This window comes from Xenopus tropicalis, chromosome 2 (assembly GCF_000004195.4).
Source record: "Xenopus tropicalis strain Nigerian chromosome 2, UCB_Xtro_10.0, whole genome shotgun sequence".
Taxonomy (NCBI): Eukaryota; Metazoa; Chordata; class Amphibia; order Anura; family Pipidae; genus Xenopus; species Xenopus tropicalis.
This window is the reverse complement of record NC_030678.2, coordinates 145,184,047-145,204,916: the sequence shown is the minus strand read 5'-3', so window position 1 is coordinate 145,204,916 and position 20,870 is coordinate 145,184,047. Positions and strand designations below refer to the sequence as shown.

Genomic DNA, 20,870 nt, shown 5'->3' with positions numbered 1-20,870 from the left:
GGTTTCTTTGATGAGGACACAGGTGTTCCTGCACAAGGGAAAAAAAAAATTCCCCAACAATATTAACATTGTGGCTGAAAATTGGGTCGCTGCACTGAGCAACTCCACTCTAAGCTACATAGCAGGAACTGATGCCCTGGGTTCCCTCTTATAAGAATGAAAGAACACTTTGTAACATTTAGTTTCAGATTTAAAATAAAAAAACAGTTACACTTTATACCTTCACATCATAATGGTTTAAATTCAGCTTAAGGGACAAGGAAAAGTCAGATTTACTGAGTGATGCCAAGCAGGCACCCCTCAGTGCACTGAATTCTATATCAGCACCGCTCCTCCATGTTTTTCATTCTACCAGAGATTCCTTGTACCAGTGCATACAGAATACAGTGAAAATGTAAATTTTACTATACTGTGAATGCGCCGGTCTTAATGTAGTTTAGAGGGAATTTAGGGAGTGCCTACAGATACCCAAATAACTATTCTTTCTCTGACCCCACCTAAATTTCTAGTCACGTTACTGCACAGCTAAACCATATGACCATTAGGCACCCCTATAAGGAAAGGCTTGGTAATGTTAAAAGGTTAAACAAACCGTTCATTTGGCTCCTGCTGTGCAAGATATGGCAATGCAATTCAATAACATTGTAATGGTTTCTTCATGTTAAATACCAGATGCTCTTATTCTGGTGAGCTTGTGTTTGCATGCGGTATTTAACATGTGCAAACCATTAAGAAAAGTTAGGGAATCAAGCTCCAGTCCATATTTGAGATATTATACACATATACAGCAGACATGAAACCACATCACCAGGCTAGGGTCCCGAAGAAGATGCTGAACTACAGCAAAAAGAATTGCTCAAAACATGACCATCACTTTTCAGCATCCTTGGGAAGCTTATGGCTGAGGATGCAATTGTTGCCCACAAAAGATAGCAGGGCAAATGGCACCAATGTAAAGTTAAATTCATGCCAGGATATGTAGCAGCAACTTTACTGAGAGACAATACCTACATGGATCTGTAGCATTCAGGTTCCACTGTGGGCAAATGGACTTTTTTTTTTTGTTTTTGGTGGACTATTAAACAGGAAAGCCCTATTTGGGGAAATGCCAACTGTATCCATGGTAAGCATTAGATGGTTAATTATTAGCCTGTGTTATTTCCAACTTGACCTCAATTTTGTGTATGTATCACATTCTGTTAAGCAGCTCCTGTTCCCACTTCTAGCTACCCTGGGACTAAAGTTAATACAGAAGCCCCCCACAATGTACAAGCCAAATAGGTAACAAACAGCCCCCCAGCATGCATCTTGCAACACATAGGAGCCGAAGTTCGAATTTCGGGCTTCTAAAAGTACGATCGGATTAAATCCGATATTTTCTGATGTGCGCATCACATCGGATCATGGTCTTATGAAAATATCATGGTATGTTCCAAAATTTTCGTATCTGAAAAAGGCGCAAAAACCTTTCTGACTTTGAACCTTCTGTGCATGTTTTTGGAAGCCTCCCATAGGAATCAATGGCACTCTGCAGCTCCAACCTGGCCCAAGGAAAGTCTCCCATAGGGCTCAATGGCACTCTGCAGCTCCAACCTTGCCCAAGGAAAGTCTCCCATAGGACTCAATGGCACTCTGCAGCTCCAACCCGGCCCAAGGAAAGTCTCCCATAGGGCTCAATGGCACTCTGCAGCTCCAACCTGGCCCAAGGAAAGTCACGATACCGAAGCTTGAATGAATTCCGAAACTTTCATACTCATTGCGACAAATCCAATTTGGTCACACAAATTGTCAAAGTACGAAATAGTTGCGCAAATTAACAAAAAAAACCGCAGAAAATACGCACAGTTCTAAACCTTAGAAAAAATAGTAATTTTTTTTAATCGTACCAAATCGTACATTGACAAATGGGCCACATAGTGTTCTCCATGCCAAAGAAGAGCATACTGAAGCCTTTCCCTTATGTCCTTCATCATGCCCTAACTAAGGGCATAGATCAGAATGGAAAATGAAAGGCTAGACTGTTCCTCCCTGCGGGAAACCAGCAGACTTCCTATTTCCCTTAGTAGTTCAGGGCATTTTTAAGCCATTGCATCAACACCAACAATCACCCACCAACATGAACATCCTTCCCTTGCTCAGTTTTCCGATGGTTTACCATGGTCCAGCATGTAAAGCAAAACAATGCACATTTGGGTTGTACTATTGCAAAAAGGGGTTAATTCTCAGAATTTCATTGTTCTACTGTTCTCCAAAACAGACGTTTCAGTTGAAAAGACGGAAATGGCAGCATTATCCTACGGCGAGTGCCTGGCTAGCAACCCTGGTCTCCGGAAAGGTGATGGGGAGACAAATCCTCCTCCCATCACACATTCTGCACACTATACTAAACAGAGGCACCAGAGAATCAATGTGTATTTGACTCTGCTAGACAAGGAAGAACCCCTTTCTAGACAAAATGGTTTCTGTGGCACTGCCTCAGCAGTTTCTCTATGCTGGCAAATACTTGCAATCAAAAGAAATGTAGCTGCTTTCTTTGTAATACTTGCAACATGGCATTACGGGGCATATTATAATAGAACTTGTGCTGTGATGCACATCCAGCTGATTTAAAGGAACAGTAAAACTAAAAAATGAAAGAGCTTTAAAGTAATAAAAATATAATGTGCTGCTGCCCTGCACTGGTAAAACTGGTGTGTTTGCTACAGTAACACTACTATAATTTATTTAATAAGCTGCTGTGTAGCCACGGGGGCAGCCATTCAAGCTGGAAAAAAGGAGAAAAGGCACAGGTTACATAGCAGATAACAGATAAGTTCTGTAGAATACAAGTGTTTTATCTGTTACCTGCTATGTGCCTGTGCCTTTTCTCCTTTGAATGGCTGCCTCCATGGCTACACAGCATCTAATTTATATAAATTATAGTAGACATTCTGAAGTAAACACACAACTTTTACCAGTGCAGGGCAGCAGCACATTATATTTTAGTTACTTTTATACACTTTCATTTTTTGGTGTTACTGTTCCTTTAATTAAAGACCCTTTGTTCAAAGGTTATTATGGGTTTAAAAAAAATAGAATGTAACCTGCAGTACCACTCTGCTTCCAGCAGCAAAACCCCTACACAGACAGCAAAAGAACAGTGCCACCTGATCAGCACCAGGTACAACACTGATGCTTTACATTCAAAAACTTGAGAGAAACTTGAAAGTGGATGTATCTCCTCCAAATGCAGACCCAAGGGAGGCTATAAGAGACAGAAAAAAAATGCGGCTGCTGAGAACCTGCATGCTTTGAGGCCCAGTGGAGGACCTTACTGATGCACCACAATATGTACAAAGCTCATAAATGTCCAGAGAGGTTTTGGTGATGGTGGGCCCAATAAGTTCATGAGCCAAAAGCTCATGAACTGTACTTTTCTATAATTACCACCTGCCCCAAGTAGGTGTTAATTTTTGCATAGACTAATGCGATATTTAGTGCGTCAAACTGTTTGTGAATCATGCGTTATTATTACTTCTGTGCGAGAATTAACGCAATGCGGTAAAATGAACACATGCGGTTGCGCACTATTTAACGCACATGATATGCGACTTAACGCATGCAACAATACTTTAGTGAATCACGCATTTTTTTGCGTCAATTTTAACACAAAAAAAATGCGATAAGCGGTATCGCACTTTACTGAATCAACCCTAAGGTGTGATAATAAATAATGAAACGAATGAATGTTCATACCTGCTCATGAGGGTTAAGTCATAAAATATGCAGAATCTTTATGTTCTCTATGCATAAACAGAATCTTTATGTTATCGGTAAAAACGTCCCCAAGCGGAAATCTGATTCTCTCAGATCCTGAAGTTCTAGCTTTGGCTCTGCTTATCTTTATTAGATTTTGAAATTAAATAAAACCCAAATACCAGTAGAATGATCTGGAAATCTTCTTGTGTTCCTTGTTCATACAAAATAGATTTCTTGACATACCACTGAGCTGTAGAATAATCATATGCAGCACTCATCTCATTTGTGATTTTGTAACTCTCCAGTTGGGCCTGCACTAAAACTCCCATGATCTGTCCAGAAATTTAGTTTTCTTGCTTTATTATTCATAAAAAGAGTTACCAGTGTCCAGGTTATGTAGTAACTTGGGGATGAATTATGGAGGAAATGTGGCAGAGTCAGATAGCCGGGGCAGAGTAACCCTGAAGGTAGCCAACAATTGAAGTGTTTTGCAAAGCAAGGAAATGCTGGATGAGGGTGGGATAATGACCAAATACATTTCATAGGAAAAATATAATCAGTGATTTAACCTTACATTTATTTCCTTAAAAATATGTATGAGGTTTATTGTGTGTTAAGGGAGCATGAGGAACTGTGATTTATAACTAGAGGGCCAAAAAATGAAGAGCAATTATGAGAAGTAAAGAACAAGACATTTAAATAACATACACAAAGTTAATATAAACGTGAAGCCCTGCTTTAAGGTGCTCCGATGATTTATTTTCTTCTATGACATCATCTTAATATAATCAGCCCCTCCAACAATTGGTATGCAGGATAATCAGCCCACTAAAAGGAAAACTTGCAGCACTGATCTGCGCCCAAACATTTTACTGTTTATTAAAAGAAAATACATAAACGTTATTCCTTCGTATACATTGGGAATAATGTACTTCTGCGCACATCTGAACTCATTCAAATCAGCCATGAAATAAGAGCCAAATATTTAAAAGTAGAGGGATGCCAGGAGTGCAGAATATAGAGAATGCTGTAAAACCAAGTGTGTCATAGAAATATAGCTGAATGTCGGAACATAAACTGGCACCGTGCTAGGAACCCACTAGCCAAGAGAGCACAAAGTTTTTCTGCACGGCCAAAATAATGTGGTGCATATAGAAGCCCTAACAGATGGCAGCAAATATACAAGAACACTGTTGTTGTCTAGACAAGTGGCTACTGCCCAAATTAATTAACCCATGTCGGACTGCAGTGGATTGAGACAGAAAATCCATGACAACATGCATTAGCAATGGCTCATTTAAAAGCCTTATCACAAAATACAGTATTATATCAGGCAGGGGAGAGCTTCAGGACCACACCGCACTGCCAGCATACACAGAGCAACAAGAGAAGTCTGCCAGGGGCATTTAGATGACTCACAAGGGGCCAGTGTTCCTATGTAACAGCCATGACCCCCCCACCCACTTGAACTATTTGTACCATGTGTTAGTATTCACCCTCTCTGGGACCACACACAGCCATGAAAAGAAATCAGCAATGCTACACTGTACGTGTGCCTACAGGATATTGCCCTTCTACTGGTTTATACAGCGAGGAGGTGCCCCAGTCTTGGGACATCACAGTATCCAATCACAAATCTGCGTTAGTGCATTTAACCCATTTTTTGCATGTGATACTATATAAAGAATAAACACCAGGCTGTTCAACCTATAGCCCATCAGTTGTTATACTACAACTGAAGGGCTGGGCCAGGCTGACAGTGACATTTGCTGATGCCACCCTTGCTATCCTCACATCTGCTACTTTGCAGGACCCCACTACAGGGGGGGTATTAAAAACCTAGTAATCCACAGCAGCCAATTAGATGTTTGCCAGTTGCATAAGGTGCAAGAACTGTAGCAAATTTTACCCCATTTCACAACCTACCTATGGGTAAACTTGTCTGCACCCTACCAACATCGAGTTTGTTCTTGATATAACTAAGTCTCTCATTGTGTTTTTAAAAATGCTATGGGTAATACTTTAATGAACTATTTAACAAAACCAAGTTTCTTAATTAAATACATTCTATGGTTTAAAGCTTACAGTTCTCACGGGCCCACTGTGGAAGAAATTTTGCCACGTTCCTATCCGTAAGTCACCTGAGGACGCGTAACCATAGAGATGCAGAAGAAAGGAATTTGGATGCAGTAAGAGCAATTGGGGGGGGGGGGGGGGGGAGAGGAAAAGGAAGTAAGGAGTCTCTTCGGCTCTTCCTCATTGTCACTGTTAGGCAGCAATCCCTACAAAATGACACTGCAGCCAGAACAATCATATGTCACCCCCACTGGGTTAGTAGCCATGAAAAACAAAGGGTGAGCCAAGCCATGGAATTGCTGCCAGGGGTTCCTACATCTGTTGGATGAGCAGAGAGAGAAGCCGGAATGGGAGCTGCAAAAATGCAACAGAAAAAGAACTCGTGCTATAGAACATTCAACTTCACAGCTGCCAAATAGCACAAATAAGGGGATTCTCTGATACTGCCATCACAGTGAGTAGTTCAGTGGAATTTCCACGTGTGCTCCCATATACAACATCATCGGGTTAGGTCACATTTGGCCCTATTGTGGTCAGAGTTACATTCAGAAGGGTATTTGCCCAGAACCAGCACATTTCACTGGCTCTAGGGGATATAGTGTAGCGCAACAGCTAGATAATGTTAGAATATGCATCAAGGTTGTTCAACTTTCATCTCTCCATCAGGTGCTAAAATAAATCTCCCAGCATAAATATATCTATATTGAAAAGAGCATCTGCCAGTCAAGCTTGCTTATTGCATGCCACTTATAGGACATGTAGCAAAGACTAAGCACCCAGGTGGCCCTGTCTTTAATCACCAGATAACCCATGAGGAAGTGGGTTGTTGTCATTCTGACCTTAAGATGTAAAAAGGCAGTAAATAGGTTGTTTAAAGTGACAGGGAAACCTTTTCCTGCCCTTTAACATAACATCCAGCTTGGTCCTAGATCGGATGCATCCCATATGACATTCCTCATGAGTAAGCATTCATGTCCTTGCCCCTTATTTTTGCCCTGCAAAGTCATGGGACCTTCTCCTCCCCCACACTTTCCGCACCCTTTGCAACAAAAACAATGTTCCCCTTTCATCCAGCTGTTTCCTGTTGCTGTGGCAACCCCTGAAATACACAGTTCCCCTTTAACTGGTTCCCTACCCAAATTCCAAGTAAAACAGGCGTGGGGATCACATGTGCACAGCTGGATGGCTGGGTGTGACGTGTAGGCAGGAGGTGCCGCTGTCATCGCACACTCGTACCATTCCATTTGCCATATGGAAGCATGTGTTGTGAGATGCGCCAGTATTTCAGCTTTCATCAGCTTACATGGCCCCCGGAATACAGCACATCCAACACAAAGCAACTGAACACACATGCAAGAGAAAAAAAAAAGCAAGGGGGGGGGGAGCAACATGATCTGTAAAGAAAAATGGTGTAAAAAGCAGCGTAAAATATATGTAAAGTGTTTTCTCCTTATGTCATTTTACACCATCCATCTTCATCATAACAATCTTCCACAAAAAGAGCTGGAGGCAGGATTTATAAATACTTTTAAGACCAATGATTATAATTTTTGTCATATCATATTTAACGATTAGTTTATACCACTTTAGTGGTAGGGAGGAGATAAGCAGGAGTCAAGAAGTTAATTTTGCAGTTTTAAGGTCCCTCTTGAGCAGTCAGGTTTTCCTAGCAGGAGGGCAGGTATGAAAGGGCAGCAGTCACCCTAATTACATGACACCTAACTAGCAACCCTGCTAGACCGTAAAAAAAGTGCAACTAGGTCACAAATGAAAAACAAACACCAAATTAATGGTCTGATCTTACAAACAGACTGTTGATGGAATTTGCAGTTAAACACTGGCAAAAGCCTTGTTTCTCACAAGAGATCTCGCTGTACTGTTTTGAAGAAAACAGAATTATAGCAGTTTTTGTGTTTGCCTGGAAACCATGAGAGCATTGCTAAGGGAAATAAGTACGTCTCAGTTGTACCACTGTGCCATGGAATCACACCATCACGGCACACAGAAATATGTACCGAGCCGTAACTACAACAAAAACAAATCGGGAAGAGTTTATTGTTTGCGACAAGGTTTACACTTCAGAGTGGTAATCCATAGTGAACAATCAGCAGTTAGCAACCAATGAGAAATCTGATTGATGATTAGAGCTATAGCTTAAGGTGGCCATACACATAGCAATTTTGATCTTTCATGCGACCATTGAGCACACAAAAAATTGTTCCCACCCTCCAGTGACGTTCAGGGCTGAATCATCAGATATGGAGGGAGAAACAATAAAAATTCTACCTCCTTCTGCCAATTCAGCCCTGAACAGAGATTATGCTCAGGCGCCTTCAATGGCGCCCGATCAAATCTTTAACCTGGCCGGTCGACTGGTACCCGCAGCCTTTTGCGATATCGGTCACCTTGTCGAGCCGCCATACACGCACCATACATGAAACCTCGTTCAAAAAATTAAAGTGAAAACAATTTTGAAAAGTTGAGCAGCTGAAGAAGCACCCAGGGTACCATGTGCATTGGAGGAGGATCAGTTTGATTGCCCACAACATCCAAGCAAGCTGCACCTGGCTTCCTACTGCAAGACTACATACAGAAGGTAAGTTAAAAGTATAAAACCTTCCAGAACACTTTATTAGGGCCATACACTGGCCCATACTGTGCAGTATTTAACCAACTGGCATGTAGCCAAAGAAAGAAAAAGAACTGATTTGCTACATTGTCGAAGAGTCAGAACCTAAAGAACAAAATGTATAAAAAAAATCAAAAACAAAACAGGTCGGGCAAATTGGGAAAAAAAAAATGTTCAAGTAATGTTAAAATTTGGGAGACTGTAACAGACTATATGTGGATTATTTTCTTTTTGTATTACACCCTTCTAATACAGTGGTGGAGGTTTGATGGGACAATGTGTCTGGTAACTGACCAAAAAAATACATTACCTAAACAAGCTCATATGTAAAACCCTGCTTTATCTTGATGTAAAAGGGCAATATTTATATATTCCAGTTTGGCAAGATTCTTTAATAGGTAACATAATATAAACGGTTTGTTAAATATTCTTTCTGGGGGTATAGTTTTCCTTTAACTCAGTGCTACCCACAATGCATCATTTCTAGTTTTTAAAATGATGCACTGTGGGAAGCACAATGCATTTGAATGATCTTATGTAAAGAAATAAGCCTACCAATTATCTCTCCCTCTCTATGAACAACAGTTATAGCACAGCAGTGCGGTTATTATAAACCATTGTCCCCCTTTTTCTAGATATCAGGCCTGGTGTTCTAAAGCTCTTGCTAAACCACAACTGCCATCATCTTTAGTTAACAAGAAAGTAAAAGGTTTTTCCCTACAGTATGCATAAAGCTTATCTGTGCAGCAAGGAAGCACAATATGAGATAAAGGTCCTACCGGCACAGAAAGGGATGATGCTCACCGGCACACGGTAACCTTCTGCTGATGTACTGCTTAGTAGAATGCAGATCATCATGTATTTATAAAGCATCAACTTATTCTGCAACACTGAACAATAGAATAACAAGTTATTCCAGATTGTACCCCTTCTACAAGGATAAATACTTGTTGTCAGAGCCTGATCATGATGGAGTCATATACAGGTTATTAGGTCTGGGGCAGATGCATGGATACCTTTCTTAACCCCTGCCTTTCTAATATCAGCTGTCACCATCTGACCTTGTAACCCAATGTATGTTATACCTCTGATCTCTGTTGTTAGGCTGAAGATGTCAAGACAGGGAGCAACAGATGTGCTTAATGCAGAACAGCAGCACTGAGATTAACCTCTTCTCGGGCACAGGGCAATACAAGATACACAGCAAATCTCTAGGATAATGCTAATAAAACAGGTCCCTGTCAGGTCAATTGCTGCTTTAAGCTAAATAACTACTTAAATAAAGGTGGAAGTGCATCATAATGAATAAATCCCTCAGTGGCATGCCTGAGCTAAAGGAAATGAAGAGGTTAAACCCCCCTGATAGTATCACTGTGGAACACTGAATTACAGCCATTCCCAGACAGGGTTACACCTGTTATGGTATATAAGTGTCAACTATTCTAGCTTCTCAGGCCAAACCTTCATGTAAATGAGTGGGAAGGGAGGTAAACATCCTCATTGCTTGTAAAGGGAAAGCAACAGGTGCAGTAAATACAGGAACAGAAGCACAACTTCTCCTTTTTATTAGCTATAGGATTTCCTCCTGCACAGATTAAGGAGTTGAGAGATGGGTATGTCCAATAGGCCTGGCCCAAATGGCTTCCTACAAACAAGGACCTTTCTTTCTACCAGGGACCTTTACTTCCTAGGACCTACAACTGAAAAAAGCAGAGAATCTTGGCTAATAAACAGCTAGAAGCCTAACAAGAGATATTCTATTAGATAAACTCAGGCTACATATAAGAGCCAAGCCAAACGCAGAAATTCAACTCATTAAACAACAAGTTAATAAAAATGCTGACCTCTAAACAGAAGAATTCATGGCAAAATGCCTGGCGTCCTTACTTTCTTAACTCATCGGCACAATAATACAGTAGCTACAGTTTCTATAAACACATTTAAAATACTTAGAATTTAATTTATAATACACACACACGCAATAAAAGACACACAAGCAATAAAAGACTAATAAAAAGTACCATAAGTAATGAACCTGTTTGTGGCCATATACCATATATGGCCATGGAACTGCTCTATATATTTTAATATCCCTGTAATTTATCTGTATAAACGAATTAAAAGCCGAAAGCCCCAAAACATAACTCTAATGCATAAAGGACCCCGGAAAAATGTTAACATTGGCACAGCTAATGGTTAGGAAATATAGGACAAAGGGGCACACTTATAGGTGCAGTGGCAGTGAGTACATTCACGGTGCTTAATATGCATAGTCTGAGTTAGGGACTCCATACCAGTGGTTCTATTTACCATGGTAACACTCAAACACTAAATCTTTATCTTCACTGTGTATTAATAAACCAAATATAGCACAATGCCAAATATCCTACTCTTTTTTTTACCCCCATTGGTAAGCAGATGGTTAAATATAGGAAAGTGACTTGGGTTCCACAACAATCTGGGTGCTTGTTATGTATATTCTTTGCTTTTACCTTGGTTATGATAAGCAAGCTAAACAAACATGACATTAAAATAGAACATCCTGATTTCCAATTTTGCTGCCATAAAAAAATATTCTTGGTATCAAAAGGTCCAAAGGTTAAAAAGCCATTTGATAAAGTAAAATGTATAAAAGGAAAAAAGGTTGCACCAGCCAATTACATTTAGACAGGACCCAAAAAAATCAGCAGAATCAGACAGTCAGTGAAAGTTTTCTGGCAGAAATATTCTAAGGCAGGTAGAATATTCTTGCTTGGAATTCCATCCCTTAGTTACATCCTGTCATTAAAATCACAGGAAGCACTGAATGTGACTGCAGAGACAAAATAAGAACAGGAAGAGAGGGAGCCTGGGTTAACCCTCTAGCTGCTGTATGAGTGTATTGTCCCAAAGTTTTGGCCACAGAACAGCACAGGTTAGACATCCCTTCCATCCTCCGATCTCAAAGGCTTGCATACTTACAGCCTGTTAGTCGGTCTACAAGACCATCCAATGAAAAAAAAAATTAAGAGCTAAAAACGTAAATCTGGTAGAGAGCATTGATGGAAAAAGAAACAAAAGCGCAAGGATATTAACAAGGTCAGCAGGAGACTACAGCAGGTCTTCATGGCAATGCACAGGAGGTAGATGGGATTGCTGTCTGTGAAAGCAGTGAATATGGAAAAATGGAACGTCATCATTAACTGATAAGTGTAAAAAATGTATTAAAAAATCTCCCTGCAGACCTTTAAACTGCACTCCCACCCGTAATTTCCATTTACTGGCTCCTCTGCAGCTTAGTAAAGCCGCCATCTGACCCCTGGCACCGAAATACCTTAGACTCAATTAGCATGCCTATGTCTATGAGGGCTTGTACGCAACTGATGCTGAAGACATGGACCTGATTTTGGAGCTACATGCCTGCGGGGCGGGATAAAAAGTCCAGAAGTCAGTTCCATATCTTCAGGGGGAATGCCATTTTTGTTATTAACTGCTATATAAAGGCAGATCTCTAGAATGGGATTTTTAATGTCAGGTTGGTTGACTTGTTGGCAGCTAAGTAGCCACAGACTGACTGGTCCAGCAGAGTCTGGATTGTTCAGATTCACTCACTTCAGTGTGCATGAGTTCTTAAGGCTAATGTCCCACAGGGAGATTTAGTCGCTGTGATTTTTAAAAAGCGAGTTCCAGCGACAAGTCGCTTGTCTTTTCCGAACAAGTGATTACAAGAGATTTCAACAACGGAGCGATTCTATTTCCCACAAATCCAGGTGTTATATTCCAATTGTTTTGAATGACAATGCATTCTTTGTAAAATCACTCGAAAAAGGGTCTCATGGCGATTCGGAGCGATTTGTAGTAGTATTGTTGGTTTAGGTACTGGCAATTTATATTCTTCTCTATGTACAGATAAAATGAGTGACTTGTCGCTGGAACTCGCTTTTTAAAAATTGCAGTGACTGATCTCAACATGGGACATTAGCCTAAGCGTCCAAGGTAATTTCCCCATGAGTGATGATAGGGGGAAGAGGCATTTTTGGAGAAACAATTGCAGAAACAATATATCTTCATGTGCCACATGTGTCTGGCTGTAGTCTGACCTCCTGCAATAGTTTTGCAGTCTAACCCATGTTTTGATATACAGTGGAGGAAATAATTATTTGACCCCTCACTGATTTTGTAAGTTTGTCCAATGACAAAGAAATGAAAAGTCTCAGAACAGTATCATTTCAATGGTAGGTTTATTTTAACAGTGGCAGATAGCACATCAAAAGGAAAATCGAAAAAATAACTTTAAAATAAAAGATAGCAACTGATTTGCATTTCATTGAGTGAAATAAGTTTTTGAACCCTCTAACAAAAAAAGACTTAATACTTAGTGGAAAAACCCTTGTTTGCAAGCACAGAGGTCAAACGTTTCTTGTAATTGATGACCAAGTTTGCGCACATTTTAGGAGGAATGTTGGTCCACTCCTCTTTGCAGATCATCTCTAAATCCCTAAGGTTTCGAGGCTGTCTCTGTGCAACTCTGAGCTTGAGCTCCCTCCATAGGTTTTCTATTGGATTAAGGTCCGGAGACTGACTAGGCCACTCCATGACCTTAATGTGCTTCTTCTTGAGCCACTCCTTTGTTGCCTTTGCTGTATGTTTTGGGTCATTGTCGTGCTGGAACACCCATCCACGACCCATTTTCAGTTTCCTGGCAGAGGGAAGGAGGTTGTCGTTCAGGATTTCACGATACATGGCTCCATCCATTTTCCCGTTAATGCGAATAAGTTGTCCTGTGCCCTTAGCAGAAAAACACCCCCAAAGCAAAATGTTTCCACCCCCATGCTTGACGGTGGGGATGGTGTTTTCCTCCAAACACAGCGAGTTGAGTTAATGCCAAAGAGCTCTATTTTGGTCTCATCAGACCACAGCACCTTCTCCCAGTCACTCACAGAATCATTGAGGTGTTCATTGGCAAACTTCAGACGGGCCTGCACATGTGCCTTCTTGAGCAGGGGGACCTTGCGAGCCCTGCAGGATTTTAATCCATTGCGGTGTAATGTGTTTCCAATGGTTTTCTTGGTGACTGTGGTCCCTGCTAATTTGAGGTCATTAACTAACTCCTCCCGTGTAGTTCTAGGATGCTTTTTCACCTTTCTCAGAATCACTGACACCCCACGAGGTGAGATCTTGCGTGGAGCCCCAGAGCGAGGTCGATTGATGGTCATTTTGTGCTCCTTCCATTTTCGAACAATCGCACCAACAGTTGTCACCTTCTCTCCCAGCTTCTTGCTAATGGTTTTGTAGCCCATTCCAGCCTTGTGCAGGTCTACAATTTTGTCTCTGACATCCTTGGACAGCTCTTTGGTCTTTCCCATGTTGGAGAGTTTGGAGTCTGCTTGATTGATTGATTCTGTGGACAGGTGTCTTTTATACAGGTGACTAGTTAAGACAGGTGTCCTTAATGAGGTTGACTAATTGAGTAGAAGTGTCTAACCACTCTGTGGGAGCCAGAACTCTTAATGGTTGGTAGGGGTTCAAAAACTTTTTTCACTCAATGAAATGCAAATCAGTTGCTATCTTTTATTTAAAGTTATTTTTTCGATTTTCCTTTTGATGTGCTATCTGCCACTGTTAAAATAAATCTACCATTGAAATGATACTGTTCTGAGACTTTTCATTTCTTTGTCATTGGACAAACTTACAAAATCAGTGAGGGGGTCAAATAATTATTTCCTCCACTGTATATTAACATGCTAAGCTACCAGACTGTTAATGCCAAGAATATTTAATACTTGCATTGCCTCAGGGGCAAACAGCACACAGAATTCTTAATACGCTCCTATGTGCACGCCCTCCGTAGCTCTATTGACAGGCCTGGCATTGGCCTGTGCGGAGCTACACTAAGTGGATATCGGCGAGAAAATACATAGATTGCGGGTGGATCAGCTTTCCTGTGTGTCTATAAATAAATGCCTGTGGAGGAAATCAATCAGCTCAGTGTGCACTAAGGCAGTGATCCCCAACCAGTAGTTCGAGGGAAACATGTTGTTCACCAACTCCTTGGATGTTGCTCTCAGTGCCCCCAAACCAGGGAGTTATTTTTGAATTCCTGACTTGGATGCAAGTTTTGGTTGAATAGAAACAAGATTTACTACCAAATAAATAAAGCCTCCCGTAAGTGTGCATAGAGGCTGCCTAATAGCCAATATTAGCCCTTATTTGGCTCCTCCATGAACTTTTATCATGCTTGTGTTGCTCTCCAAGTCTTTCTACATTTGACTGTGATTTACAAGTAAGAAAGGTTAAGGGGGGGGGTCCCTGCCCTAAGGGGTTCACCTGGCCTATACTGTACGATATTTTAGAGAGGTAAAGATAAGTATTTTAAAAGACCTCTACAATAGGAGCTAGTGGCTCTGCAGCTGTACTACATGTGATATCCTGGACTTGATTTTTCAAACCAAATTAGACTATTAGTTCTATGGTACAGGAATGCAATGAACGACGAACACTAGCAGCATTATACAAAATTTGGATAGTGTTACAAAGGGTACAGAAATGACAAACAGGTGGCTTTCTGGTTAAATAAAGCAAAGATTAGCAGGGTGCTTAGTAGCAATAAAAAGGCAGAACATATTAACATTTTTCTTATTGGTAACAGAGAATGTACCCAAGCAGTAGGTAATGATTTACCCTGCAGAGTGAATATCGAAATTCTTCTGAAGTTACCTATAAATATTTGAAATCTGCAACATTACACAGCTCTTTTCCTTTAGGAATAATGAGCAGATCATGTTAAAGGGATTTTGCAACAGGCATGGGTATCCTGCAGCCCAGCAGGTGCGGTTGCCCCTCAGAATCCCACTCAGAGCCAACCCGGAGGGCCATAGCTTGTCTCCTAGCCTAAAACTCACTTCATAGATCAGAAGGTCTGTGGTTACAGAGAACCAGCAATCAGTCGGTAATGGAACAATACAGCACTTAGGCATCTACCATGATGGCAAAAGGGACAGACAATATTTACTAAAATTAACATAAGGTGCACTTTCTAGAATTCCTGCCTTATTATGCCCCCTCACCCTTGTCTGTATTTATATATAGGCACCCATGGGCTCTTGTCTAGGACAGCAGCTTTTAGGGGGCACGGGTGCCTTTATAGACACACATATGGCACAACGTATACATGACAGGAAAGGGGTGGCACATGGGAAAAACAGGAGCCTGGACTCACAAAGGGAGCTCTGTAGTTACTGCCCAGTCAAGGGTTGTGTTAGGTATACTAAACACCAAGCTAGCCATAACAGGCAATCAGGGCATGGCAATAGTATAGATAAGTGCAAGAAAAAGCAAGTGCTTTGCATATGGTGTTTTAAGGGGTGCAATTCTTTGCTCATTTTGTGCCTTGCACAATACCATATTTACTATTTTTTAAATACAATGCATGTCTCTGCTCAATGTGCGACTGCTGGTTTCCGAATCCCTAAGTGCCTTTGTATTTATAATTTTGGTTTAAGCTAGAATTGGCCAGTAATTTGTGAAGAGCTGGAAAAATCTGTATGGCCTTGATTGACAGCACCACAAGTAACTGATCCCTCACAGCGAAACTAAAAACCAGCGCTCCAATCTTGGCCGGTAACTGAGCTATTAGTTTTGTTTAAACTTTGCTTTGTTGTATGCTGGATACAGACATATAAGCTGTGTTGCTTGATTTTAACAAGCCATAACAAAGATTTTCCCATGGGACACTAGAACAAGATGAGAGCTAGACCTGGGCTCAGCTAATGCCGCAGCCTATGCTACAACTACTTATCTGCCCAAGAATGGACCACTCTTGTTACTGACATCTGGAATCCAGCAAGTGAATGATATATGTTAGAATACCCACTTCAGTAAGGGACTGAATGAGCCCCTGACAGTATGGCAGAGTTGTATACTGAGGTTACTCCAACAAGGCCTGGGCCTCAGATGATGGGATGATCTGGGATGCCAGCATCTTTATGCAAATATTCTTTGACTTACAGAAAACAAATTAAATGTGTGTTAATAAAAATGAATAATCTTAAGGCAAGGCTTTTGCTGGCAAATGCCCAAAGAGAAATAAAAGATCAGAAAATGTCCTTGCAAAAATTGTGGCTACTTCCTGTAAACATGTTTTCAGGCTGCCCAAGAACAGAATATACTGGGGGGGGGGGTGCATTTGATGAAGGGGTCACAGTCTAATTACTAGTTATGAGGACATTTAGAGAGAATGCTGTTTGCTGTCTTAGAAACTCAGCCTAAAGGTCGCCATACACGTAGCAATAACAATCTTTCGTGCAACCATTGGTCACAGGAAAGATCGTTCCCACCCACCATTGACGTTCAGGGCTGAATCGTCAGATATGGAGGTAGAAACAATAGAAATTCTACCTCCACCTGCTGATTCAGCCCTAAACATAGCTTTTGCTTGGGCGCCTTCAATGGCGCCCAATCAAAATCTTTTAACCTACCCAATCGACAAAGACGACCGATATCCACAGGCTTTGCAATATTGGTCGTTTCCTCCAGCCGCCATACACGCACCAAATATCGTATCAAATGAGGTTTCATAAGATAATATCGGTGCGTGTATGGGCGACTTAAAAAGGTAAATCAGCCAGAGATTTGGTGCAAATAATTATACAATGATCTATAGAGTCTTTGATCTGTTGCAAAAAGGCAGATGCAACAATGTCTTTGGGCCTTGTTAAAACTATAGAGGAAACAGACTGAGCTGTAAGGGCTATGCCAGATGAGGCAGATTCTTAGCCAGGGGAATAACTCTTGGCCAGAATCAGACTCTCCGTTCTAAAAATCTTTAAGTTGTGTCTGCACCCAGAAGCATTGCATCTGCGCAGGTGCAGGCACACCCAGCATATTTCTGCTAGAATGCAGTTTCAGGCAGAAACACTGTGGGTGCCTGCACCCTGGCCCCATGTGGCATTACCCCAACAGTCTAATAGAGAAAATGTAATAAAAGGTGCAAAGTTTGCTAATGGTCCAATAACCCAGTGTTCTCCACATGCCATTGGAAGCAGGTGCTCCATCCAGCAATTTTTTGTAAGCTGCTCAGCCCTTTCACTGACAGGAATGCATGCTTCTGCAAACTGTATTTGCAGCAGTGTGCCATCATTCTTATTCCTGTGAAAACTCTTCCATTACAGGCAAGTGAGCGTGGAGCAGGCCTTTTTATCCCAACTTTTGGTTAAAGACAACCTTGAACCAATTAACCAGTCTGTATGATGTTGGGGTGTGGGAAGATACAGTAGACAGAGGAAATCCACAATAACCACTAATTCACATATTTCCACATTTCTCTGATGTTCATTTACCCTGTGAACCATACATACTGGTACATGCTGACATCTTGTTAATAAAGTTTACTGTAAAGTTTGTGTTCTCTTATCAAAGGAACAGTAAAGGTCCCCATACAATATAAGATCCGCTCGCTTGGCGATGTCGCCAAGCGAGCAGATCTTTACCCGATATCCCCACCTACGGGTGGGCGATATCGGGTAACAAGCTGCCCTGGGGCCAAATGATCAGATTACATTTGCGACCATGGGCAGTCGGTTCGGGGACCGCATCAACGAGCCGATGCGGTCCCCGATCCGACCGGATTTTCTAACCTGGCCAATCGATATCTGGCCCATTTCAGGCCAGATATCAGTCGCCCAGGCCGCTCGTTTCTGCCCATACACAGGCCGATTAGCTGCCGAATCCTTTTTTTGAGATTTGCTATGTGTCAAAACGGCTAAAAACCTGAATTTGCTGGCTAAAACCTGCCGTGATCATGTAGAAGCATACCTCCCAATATTTTAAAAAATATAAAGAGGGGCAAAAAAAAAAAAATGGCGCGTGTAGTGCAACAGGCATTTTTTTGACCATGCCCATTTTTGCAACCACACCCCCTAAATACCCATTTTACAAAATTTGCCAGGATATTTAACATTTGTCTTGTATTATGTGTTTTTACAGTTTTGCTAATGAAGGTGAAATTGCCCTTTAAGCTGCGAGTCTCAGTTCCCCCAAGAGACCTGTTTAGCTTATTAGTTACAATTGTATCTAAGTGCAGGTGTAGCTTGTTAACTTTTCTGGGCTCTCTGCCAAAAGCTACTTTTTTAATTAAGTCTGAGAAATATTGTATCTTTTCTTAGCATTCAGTGCAGGTGATCAAAGGGAAATGAGGGACTTTTCAGAAAGAATCCGGGACTGCAGGCTGAGCTGTCAAAATCTGGACTGTCCAGCAAAAATCTGGACAGTTGGGAAGTATGTAGAAGCCAATGGCAGATGTCCCTTCCCTTCCCTGGAAGATCCTTCTTTTGCTTTAAAACTTTTGAGGTTTTGGATTTTTAACGCTGTTTTTTTGTACAACAATTTAAAAAAGTAGTGGTTTTGGTGCAACAATGAGTTTCATGACTTTTCCTGTTCATACTTTTAAGTAAATTTCAGATATTTGTGGAAATTAGTTTATTCGAAATTTTAAAAACAAAAAAAAAATAAGAAATGTTACAGTTTTGGTACATGCCCCTAAGTGTTGTATGCTATTTCCTTTTACACACTAAAAAATACTTTTCCATACCTCCCAATTGTCCCACCTTATTATCATGGATAGTGAACATCTAATTGACAGTGTCCAGTGTAGACTTGTGGGGAGAATTTGAATATCCCATCCTTGATATTTTGGGAGTTATACTTTATCATTTCATGTAGCATTGGATACAAGCTGTAAACCAAAATGACAGCACTCCGAAACACTGTGGCAGTTGCCCATCCAGGGCAATAGCTGTAAGAGCTCAAAAACATTAATATGTTAATATAAAAAGTGCGTTTCAGATTTGTGTATAAGGTTTAATTAGGGCCAAGGTGGGTAATGTAGCCTGTATGTAGCAGCTAATCCTGCTTAGAACATAATGAAGATCCCCCCAAATAATGAAGTAACACAACTACAACGTGCATCATTCTTTTCACTTCTGTGAGGCTGGCGAGCACATAGGTTCACAAGCAGCTTCAGGAAACGGGAAATTGCATCACATCATTACATGCTTTTGTGCAGCATCAGGGACAGGATGAGAGAACAGCTTGTGAGCAGACGCCCTGTATCCAGGCTAGACTCTCCAGTTTGTGCTTGGTTACAGCTGATGTGCCCTTGGCACGGCTACAGGCCATCCGTGCATGCCAGGCTCATACATATTTTATATTCACAAATAAACTTTGCAGTGCCCAGAACAACATGTCCTTTTTCAGCCGCTGAATCATAAGGCTTTTAAAATAAATTCTAATGCCCATAACTAGCCCAAAAGCACATACACCCAATTAACGAACAAGGGTATGCAGAAATACAGAGGCCAAGAACCAGCCTTATTCAATGTCTGCACTTGAAACCATTGCAGTGGTCCAGGTGCAGGCACTCACGGGGGACGTCAGCGCTAAACATGAGTGTTTGCATTTTAGAGTCAGTATCCACAGCATGTGCTTGCACCATAGCATGGAGCACCAGCCAAATAGGTAAAATAGACAAAAAGTTTATTAATGTAATAAAGTATCACCAGCTTGGTTTGACACGTTGTGTGGCACATAGCCACTTCCTCAGAAGCTGTGTGATAATCACTCAAACAGGTTAAAAAACCCACAATTAACCCTTGTAACCACTAACATCTCTGTCTCACTCCAATTGAGAGAGGAAGGCTGATGCCAGCAAAGGGGCTGATTCTCTGGGCTTCGTTTATCTGCAGGCCGTGGTGAGCCCCGTGTGGCATCAGCCTAAAGCTGGCCATACTCGTTAAGATTTTTAATAGATCTTTTTGTTATTGTAGGACCAAGCTTATCCTGAAACGATTATTTAAAAGTCAGATTTGTCTATCAATGAAAACGACCATTTCAAGCAATATTGTCCAGTTGAAGCTAGGAAATTTACCTGCTTGGTCCTGTAAATAGTTGGACGACTGACAAATTTCATTGGTAACAACGGAAACTTTAAAACCTGCCCACCCAATTTTCGGGCGCCCTAGGAAGCTGCCATATTGTTACAAACCTCTTACCCAAGAAGTTGAAAGAAATGCTGAATTTAGGTAGCAGAATACATGCATGTCATTACTAAGGAGAATAACTGCCATTCACTGACCTCCTATGAAGTTGCTGTATGTTTTTAATCAATACAATTAGATGACTTTCCACTTGCACTAAAGCAATACTACAGCAACAAAGTTAAAAACTTGGCCAATAGCAATACAATTTTACTGAAAATCAATGGATGTGTTTTCTGCACCTACAAGGCCAGTTTTCTATACAAGTTGTCAGAATGCCTGCAATCATATGTCCTAGCTATCTTCTCTTTATTTAAAGCAGTGATCCCCAACCAGCAGCTCGAGAGCAACATGTCGCTCACCTCTCCCTTTGATGTTGCTCCCAGTGGCCTCAAAGTAGGTGCCCATTTTTACAT

At 41.1% G+C, this 20,870-nt stretch overlaps 1 protein-coding gene across 1 annotated transcript in view; it reads right to left on the bottom strand.

Annotated features, from left to right (window-relative positions):
- itga5 (integrin subunit alpha 5) overlaps positions 1-20,870 on the bottom strand; it is a 59,197-nt gene that overhangs the window by 32,795 nt on the left and 5,532 nt on the right. The window lies entirely within an intron of this gene.